Source organism: Cajanus cajan, chromosome 4 (genome assembly GCF_000230855.2).
Source record: "Cajanus cajan strain Asha chromosome 4, NIPB_CcT2T_4, whole genome shotgun sequence".
NCBI lineage: Eukaryota > Viridiplantae > Streptophyta > Magnoliopsida > Fabales > Fabaceae > Cajanus > Cajanus cajan.
The window spans coordinates 49,029,722-49,039,983 of NC_138520.1; the positions used below are offsets into that span (position 1 = coordinate 49,029,722).

The 10,262-nt window shown below is 25.8% G+C and overlaps 1 long non-coding RNA gene across 1 annotated transcript; it reads left to right on the top strand.

Moving 5' to 3' along the window:
* The first annotated feature begins 4,842 nt into the window (after positions 1–4,842).
* On the top strand, positions 4,843–6,846 carry LOC145956817 (uncharacterized). Its single transcript, XR_014433079.1, has 2 exons — positions 4,843–5,688; positions 6,605–6,846. It is a non-coding gene; the product is annotated as an uncharacterized LOC145956817 (long non-coding RNA).
* The last annotated feature ends 3,416 nt before the right edge of the window (positions 6,847–10,262 follow it).

Below are 10,262 nucleotides of genomic sequence, written 5' to 3' on the forward strand. Positions count from 1 at the left end.
ACGGCCCGTTCTAATTTGGAAACGACCCGTTCTGAGCTACTAATCACCCCTATTAAGCCTTTTGGCCCTCAAACAATCTGTGAAAATTGGGCTGTTACAATTATAAATTTAAATCTATGTAAATTTAATAATTTAGACTACCTATTCACTATTACAACAATCTATATATTTCTCAAATACGTATCATCATGAGTTATCTTTTATCTATCTCCTTGTGAATGGAATCATTTGTTCATTTAGTCTTTTCATATATAATTGTTGGTTATTGGGTCCACAGTAACATGCATTATTGGTTAGATTCAACGGTCAATTTTGTTGCGATGACTGAAATTAATTTATTATATTTAAAAAATTGATATATTTTCTCTCTCAGACACATATATGATAAGGGTTCAATATTGTGTAATTTTTACTAAATATTACATTGTTTAATAATTTTATATTAGATGTGAATTTTATAAATCCAACGGTTGAATTATAACTTCATATCATTTTATATGTTTATATCAAATTTTGTTAAAATTGGACAACAACTTGAAGGTAATCAAAGTGTTCATATTTTATTATATTTTGAAATGTATATATTACGTCAATTTTATTTTATAAAAATGAAGTATCGAATCATCTTAAATTAATATAAAATTTTGTATATGCAATTTAAGAGTAAGAAACTTTTAATCTAACAGTTAAATTTATAAAATTTATATTTAATATAAAGTTATTGAGCGACGTAATACTTAATTAAAGTTATACCAATATCGTTTGAATCCTCCTCCACGCACGCGCACGCACACACACAATATATATATATATATATATATATATATATATATATATATATATATATAAAATTAAAAAATTCCTTAAACTTTCCTTTTTCTTAAATTTTACACATTTTATTATCATTAAATAAGATATTAAAGAAGTATTAAATAAAAACCTGAAATAATTTTAATAATATATTATTATTGTAAATACTCATGAACCAAAAAAGCTATATAATAAAAGATTATGAAAAGTAGTTTAAAATTATCATGTAATCATATTTCAATAGTATTTGGAAATAAGACCAATGCAAGTTCTGCACGTACCATAATAACTACAAAAATTAAAATTAACTATTATAAATATTAACAATAAATTAGAGGCAAGTTATATTAAAATGTAAAAAAAAATATACTTAAATTTTATTTGTAGTACAGTTAAAAAAATCATTATAATATATAATTAAAATAACATAAAAAATATTTATAATAATGATAATTAAAATAATGAATTTTCCAGCAGTAGAATTACATAAGAAGTGTGTGGAACATGGAACACACAGAAGGAATGTGCAAAAAAAATCCAAACTAATTCATATCCGAACTGATTTACATTAAAAAACCTGATCTGTTTTGAAAAAACAAAATCAAATCGATCCACTTTGCAAAATCGGTTTGATTATTCAATTCATTTTCTCAAAGTGAATCGGTTCAATTCAGTTCAGTTTTGTTAAAATATTGATTCATATATGGATATAAAATATATAACCACATTGCACCGAATCAGTACAATTTTAAAATAAATCATTTCATATTTTTAAAAAATTGAATTAATATACTTTATAAAAAATAGATCGATTAATTGATCAACTTTTATGAAATGGATCAGTTTGATTTGATTTTAACTTTTCAAAAATCTGATTTATAAATACCACTAAAACATGCGGATATATGTGAAAACTGACAAGAATATTCATATTTATAGGCTTATAACTGGTGCATGAGTGTACATCAATATACATGACTACACATAAATTGTCCCTCCAATAAAAAATGATTCAATTTTTTTCTATATTTCTTTTAAAATTTATATTTTGATAATATTGAGTAAACTATATTTTAAAAATAATTTTTAATTTTTTAAAAAGTAAGTTTATTGGTCTAATTAACATTAGTAATTTAAAGATTAATAGGTCAGACCAAATTTTAAAAAGGCAAGGCCAACCCTATATGATAGATAATAGATAAGTTTAGACTTTAATTTTGCAGAACAAGTCCAACCTATATATTCAAAAATTGGTTTGCCCTAACCTATTTCTATTCCTAGTTATAATTAATAATTACAAAAATTGTAATGACTTGACAAGTCACTACACTTACTACATCACAACTATTAGACAATGAAAAACATAAACATCATGCAAACTGCACTAAGGCATTCATGTAACACACACACATATATATATAAGAGAGCAAAAAACTTAAAATAGTCCCTACTTAACATCTTAAAACATTAAGTCTCTAAATAGAATTACAACACAATCTTGTACATATATTTACAAGAGTACCAAAAACTTAAAAGTAATAAAAATCCTAAGTTATCAATCAAGTAAAAACTAGGTGTATCAGAACAGCCTCCACCAAACCACGCCATCTCTTGCATGGCCCAACATCAGTTTGCCCCAAACTTAAGTCTGACTTACTCCTATAATGATGTGATCAACGTAGTCCAACAACATGAAAAAGAATGGGTAACCTTTTTTTACAAAGAAAACAACATAATGTAGAAGTCATTAGCTAACTATATAAACAACTTCATCTCAAATACACAAAATAGTCATAAACTCAACTTAACAATACAAAATAACATAGATAATTAATCATATAAGATAAATCAGTTCACATCTCAACATACAACTTAACAAATTAAAAACGCAACATCTTTATGCATCGTCACATAGGAGAATAATTTAAGTGGTTTGACCTTATCGAATCAACAACAAAACAAGAACTTTCATCTCTAGGGCCAGACCTTTCATCTCTAGGTCATACATCACAACTTTTGCATATTAATCCATTTCAATACAATAATGATTTCTTGGATTTTACCACTTAAATTAGGAAAGTCTAGTACCCTTGTCGCGAATAGAATAACTTGGGTATGGGACTACCATGATGTTAGTATGTATCAACTATATGCCTATATGAAATTAACCTGTCGACATGAATGAAAATAGATTGAATCTTAAATATAGACTTATGGCCTGACTTGTTTAAAGTCTGGTCTGATTTGACCTATTTAATAAAAAGTTCAAGTTTAGACTTTTTAAAAAAAACATACTTATTTAAAAAGGTTAGATTTAAGCTTATAAAAAAGTTTGTTAGACATGATAAATCGATCTATTTATCTATATAATATAATGAAAAATAACACACAATAAATTATTAACAATATAAATAAATAAATAAATTTGTAATAAAAAAAATCAAATTATTAATATCTTTGACATTTTTACTAACTTAATTAAATGTTTTGCATTCCCTATTCATACAAATCAAGAAATAGAAAATAAAAAATCTAGTAGTTGCATCTTGGCCTGCTCTTTTCCTTCATCTTTTTGGTTATTTATTTAGAATATTTTTAATGTGATATATAAAATATTTAGAAAGTTTTTTTTATTTATAAATTTTTTTTTCATTACACATGTGCGTAGTATACGAACATGGATGAGTTATCCCTTGTATGTTAATTTTTTTTTAATTTTTATGTTAATATCTATATTTTAATAATAATTTAGTAAACTATTTTTATCACAAAAATTAAAAAAAGGACTTGCATGCATAATTAAAAATAGTTTTTTTTAACTTATTTTATATAAATTTTATTGGTCTATTTAATATTGTTAATGTAAAATAGACTTTTAAATATGTTAATAAGTCAAACTAGACTTTTAAAAAAGTCATGTCAGACCTAGAAAAAGATAAGTTTATGATAGATAATAGGTCAAACTTAAACTTTAATTAGAACATGCTCGACCTTTTATTCAAAACCTGGTCTATTTTAACCTCTACTCATCGACTATCCTTGAAATATTGTGCATCTTTTCAATAGTCAGTTAATGATTTTACTGATCGACTTCATATCTTACTTGATTTGGTCACTTCCAAACCAATATGACATAACCTTGTCGCCTTACGGTATGAACTAAAGACTTAGAAGAGACACAACACTTCACTTTAAGAGCTAGCTATAAAATCCTAAGTTTCTAAAATTATTAAAAGAATATTTTAATTAATTAAATATATTTTATAATTACATTAAAAGCTTCTTAAATAATTATGAGTATTTTATTAATTAAAGAAATAATTTTGAAATTATTTTTTATATTAATTATTAAAAGTATAAATATATTTATTTGTTTTATCGGATCTTGATTATATATTATAGTTTTGATTAATTGAGAGGTTTTAGAGATAAGAATGATTTTAGATAAGGAAAATAAATATTTTAAAATTATTTTATTTGAAGAGATATTATCTTATGTATTAATTTATAATATTTTTAAATAATTAATTAGGCTATTTTATAATTATGAGCATAGTTTTAAAAACTGGACCGGTCATCAAACCGGTTAGGGTACTGGATGAGTGGGTCAAAGGTTGAACCGGTAGGTCATTAATTAAACCGCATGACTCAGTTTTTATTAATTTTTCTAAACAAATATTCATGTTAAATATATTTTATACTTATAAATTTCAATAAATTCATATCCTATCTTAAAATTTAATTTTTTTCTTATTTAAAATTATCTTTATTTTTGTTTTGTATAAAGAAATACATAAAAAAAAATATTTTAAATTTTTTTAGTTGAACAAGTTTGACCCACTAGTTTGACCCACTGATTCACTGATTGAACCGAAAAATTGACCAGTTCACTCCGATTTGAAACGGGTCGAATGCATAACCGATCCAACTCAAGATTCGGACCGGCTGGACCATTGGTTCCTGGTTCAACCGGTCTAACCAGTCGGTCCGATTTGATTTTTAAAACATTGATTATGAGTGTTATTTGTAACATCCCAGTTTTTATTATTATTATATGGTATTTGGTCATAATTTTGTGATTATATTTTACTTCAATTGTAGCTAATTCACATTTCATTTATGCTTAATTGTAGGCTTTAGAAATATATGTATATTGTTGGGCTTAATTAGATAGTTGTAAACTTTCTTTTCAATAAAATCGTTTTCGCTGGGCTGACTGGCAAACCTCGGTGTTTAGGGCATAACTTGGGCTGTGATGGTCCAAATGATGCAAAATTGGTGTCAATGGAAATATAAGAGAAAAACGCACAACTTTTACAGAAATAGCCATTTGCAAAATCGGTCGTTTAGGAGGTCAAAATTGGAATTTGATTGATACAATTGGTTCTCGCTGGACTGATTGGCAAGCCTCGGTTTGTGGGGTATAACTTGGTCGGTGGTTGTTCAAATGATACAAACTTGGTGGCTATGGAAAGATAAGAGAAAATCCTACAACTTTCATGAAGGAAATATTTTCAGATTCGGCTGTCTATAAGGTCCAAATCAGTAGCTAAAGTCGATGAGGAAAAGAACATGGCACCAACTCCATTAATTCATCCCACCAACTTTAATAATTCATCTCACTAATTCATTCCACTTAGTTTTGTCTAAGATTTTTTCATTATTTTCCATTTTTTAATGTGTCTTGAAGGCTATAAATAGCCCTTCACTTCTCCATTGCAAACCATCCCTCAATTCTCATTCTCTCTTCTCTTATACTCTCTTCTTCTCCTCTTCTTCTCTTTGAAGACCTAGAGGAATCCATAGGAGGTGGTTCTATCCTAGTAGAAGGAGCCTAGAGGAGGAAGCTCTTCTTTAGTTTCAGCGCTTGTCATCCAGGTAAGGGGGGAGTGAGAAACCTCGCTCTGGGTGTGGGATTGTATGCTTGGTAGTGGGATTGGCCCCCAATCCTGTGTTTGTTGTATGTCATATTGTTTGTATGTTCTAATTGCTGGGTTAATATGTGTGTATGAATAGAAATTCTGTTGAGATTATGATTGTGAAAGTTATGAATATGATATGATAATGTGAATGTGATGTTTCTAATGATATGATGTGATGATAATGTGATGATAATGTGATATGATGTGATGATGAAATATGATGTGAAATGGCCATGAGATATGATTGACCATGAGATAGATAATGTGATAATGTGACAATGAGATATGAAATGTGATAAAGAGAAATGACCATGGAAAGTGATAAAGTGATATGAGAATGCATAGAGTCTTGTTTGACATGCATCATTTGCATAAAGTGATAAGGGTACGATATGGAATACGCCGCCAGAGAAGGCCCCCTAGTGTAAAAACTGTGGGGATCAGTCCTTGGGGATGGCTCGGTTTGGAAGTCCCAGTCTCGCCCATTGTGTGCATGGGATGTATCTTGCGCGGCTTAGCTATCCTGACGAGACTCTGGTAGTATGTCCTTCTAGTGAGAGTGCGCAGAGGTTGTGTCCCGGCATGTACTCCTAGACTACTCTTTGTGTATTGCTAGCGGCAATATACTACGTGATAAGTGACTGGCGCCACATGCATGATAAAATGTAGTCCGTGTCCATACATGTGTCTTTTGATGTTATATGACAAATGAATATGCCTTGAATGAGTAAGATGTGATATTGTTATTAATCTATGTTATACATGTTTTGTTTGTGCTTGGCTATCTGGTATATATTTCTACACTGTGAGCCGAGTGAGATGTTTTCTCACTCCCTTTTTCTTTGTGTTGTTTTTCTCTGACTGTTATACAGGTGATTATCAGTATGAGGCTGAGAATGTTGGTCGTGAAGCTTAGGCTTCTTTATGGGCTATGCTCTGATAGGACATGTGACATCGGGGCATAGATAAGATTAGATTAGGATGTTAATGTTATTATTTTGGAAACTTGAGATTTATTTCTTTGTAATTTCTGCTGATTGTGTTTGTTAAAAATGTGATACTCTTTAAACATGTTTGATTATTAAATGTTATATTTAAATTTATTGAGTTATGATATGCGGGGTAGAGGGTGTCACATTATTTGATAAGAAGAAATAAATTTTGGTTTAATTATTATATATAATTATTTGAATTTCAAGGGGGAAGTAATCGATAGTGGATTAATGGACTTTTACCAATTGGTTATGCATGAGTTAAGGTTTAGTATTCCTTCTATATATAGACTAGTAAGACTAGGAATGTCTCACAAAGTATATAAACTAGTAAGGTTAGAGTTGTCTAGCAGAGCGCTCTTGTGATCTAAAGAGGAGGGAGCACCAATTTTGTTTGTTTTTATTTGATACATGAGGTGAGTAATCCCAAAATTTGATTGACTATAAATTTATGCTTTTTATGTATTCTCTTATGTTCTGATTGTGATATTATATTATGATTGCATTATGATATGTGAGATTTTCTCTATGTGTGAATCTATAAGTGTCTATGGGTTCCCAAGGAACCCTAAGGATTAATACAACAAATTATAGAACGAAATGTGAATAAGAAGAATTAGAGATTCACTACAAGGAAAATGATAAATTGCGACGGACAAATTGCGACGGTTATCTAGAAATCGTCGTCGCTTTGATATTGTGACCCTTCATACGACAGTTTTTCAAAACCATCGCAAAATTGTTCAACATTGCGATGGTTTATCGTAAACTATCGCAAAATTTATTTAACATTACGACAGTTTATCATAAATCGTCGCAAAATTTGTTTAACATTGCGACGGTTTATCATAAACCGTCGCAAAATTGTTCGACATTACGACGGTTTATCGTAAACTGTCGCAAACTTTGTTTAACATTGCAACAGTTAATCATAAACCGTCGCAAATTTTTTTTAACATTGCGACAGTTAGTCATAAACCGTCGCAAAATTGTCAGCATTGCGACGATTTATAGTAAACCGTCGCAATCTACAAGACAATTTTTTTTATTAGAATTTAAAAGTTTTTTTTTAAGTATTATGTATATTATCTTAATGAACTTATATTTTATTAACAATTTTATATATACTTCCTTTAACATGAGGTACACGATTTTTTTTTCTTTATATAATTTCAAAATCGTGACTAGAATATAAATTTATCTTTCAACAAACTTATGAATTTATCTTGTATGTAAGATGTGTTAGAGTATATAAATAAATATAATTATCTTTATAACTTAATTTTTGAGTTATCAGATCACATATTATTGAATAATTTACAATGTTAAATTTTATTAATTTTATTTTAAATATCCATCTTTTTAACACTATTAAAAATATAAAAATAAAAATGTTAAATTTTATAAAAATCCAGTTTAATTTATTTATGATATAAATATGTTTTTAATATCTAATATATATTTTTAGATGATAATTTATTTTAAAATATATCTTATAATAAAAATTCTAAATGAAACATAAATCTTCTGATTTTTCTTATTTTAATTTTTTAATCAATATATACAATACTATTTTGATTTTTTCAATCAACGTATACAATAAATAAAAAATACAAAAGATAAACATGCATGGTACAAATTTTATTTTATCAAAAAATTATATATTTTAATATATTACATTATATATGTGAATATTAAGACATATATATATATATATATATATACATATATCTATTATAATTAAACTTTTTTAAAAAATTAATTCATTATTAAGAAATTTTTTTTTATCACATGAGAATTAATTTCTTTCAAAAATTTGACAGATATCAAATAAATAATATTTTTTCTGAATCTATATTTTTATTTTATTAGAATATAATTTTTATTTTTAAAATATATTATTTTTTTAGATAAAAAATTATGTATATGTCAAATAGTAGTGGGGGCAAGTGCCCCACTATTCCAAACGTGCATCCGTCCCTATATATATATAATATAGGGGGTTATAATTATACTGGTGTAATTTTTACTAAGTATTATGCCGCTCAATAACTTTATATTAAATGTGAATTTTGTAAATCCAACCGTTAAATTGAAAGTTCATATCACTTTATAAGTGTATATCAAATTTTGTTAAAATTGAACAATAACTGGAAGGTAATCAAAGTGTTTATATTTTAGTGTATTTTGAAATGAATATATTACATCAATTTTGTTTTATAAAAATGAAGTATCAAATCATCTTGGATTAATATATAGTTTTGTATATATAATCTATGAGAGATATGAACTTTTAATCTAACAGTTGGATTTACCAAATTCACATTTAATATAAAGTTATTGAGCGGTGTAATACTTAGTAAAAGTCACATTTAATATATATATATAAGGGGGGGGGTTATAATTACATCGGTGTAAATTTTACTAAGTGTTACACCGCTCAATAACTTTATATTAAATGTGAATTTTGTAAATTCAACCGTTAAATTGAAAATCTTTTACTCTTAAATCATATATACAAAATGTTATATTAATCGAAGATGATTTCTTATAAAAACAAAATTAAATCTGTCGGAAAGTTTATATTTTCGATGAGAAAATTTTTGTACGAAAAGGTATATTATTGATGGAATATTTCAGAAAAATTTATATTTGTCGAAAATGTAAGAACTGGTTTTAAATTTGATATGAAAATATTATGATATAATTAGATAAGATTTTAAGTTAGTATTTTATTAATGGTTGATAATTAAAAAATAAAACAAGGATAAATACATTTTTTGAATTTTATATGTTTGATATAAGATAACTTACAAAATAACTCTTGGTAAAGTTATTCCGCTCAATAACTCATCGTGTGTGTTGAATTTCATCAATCCAATTAATTGTTAATTTAAAAGTTATTAAATTTTACTAATAATTAATATAAAAAAATTAATTAGTTTTGGAATAAATTATTTGCTAATTAACAATATAATTGAAACATTAATTATTTTAAATTATTTAACTAAAATTTTATTGACAATTTACTATATGATCTTAATATTTTTGTATAACTAATATCTGGTTTTAAATTTGATATGAGAATATTATATATAATTAGATAAGATTTTAAATTAGTATTTTATTAATAGTTGATAATTAGAAAATAAAACAAGGATAAATACATTTTTTTTTAATTTTATATGTTTGATTTAAGGTAAATAAATATATTAAATTAATTAATAATTTATTTAAAATATTAAAATTTAATTTATAGGTATGTAATAAATAAATATTTATAATTTTATAAATTATATTATCATTATAAATTATAAAATTAAATAATTTAAATTATAATTTTAAATAGAAATAAGTAGATGTTAATTATAAAAGTAAGTACATATAAATAAAGAATAACTAAATATATTATTATTATTATTATTATTCGTAATATAAAATTATTATATATTATTATTATAGTACAAATATGAGATTGTATATTTGAGGATGACTTAAATGAATTAATTTATACAAGTTATACTGACAACATACATAT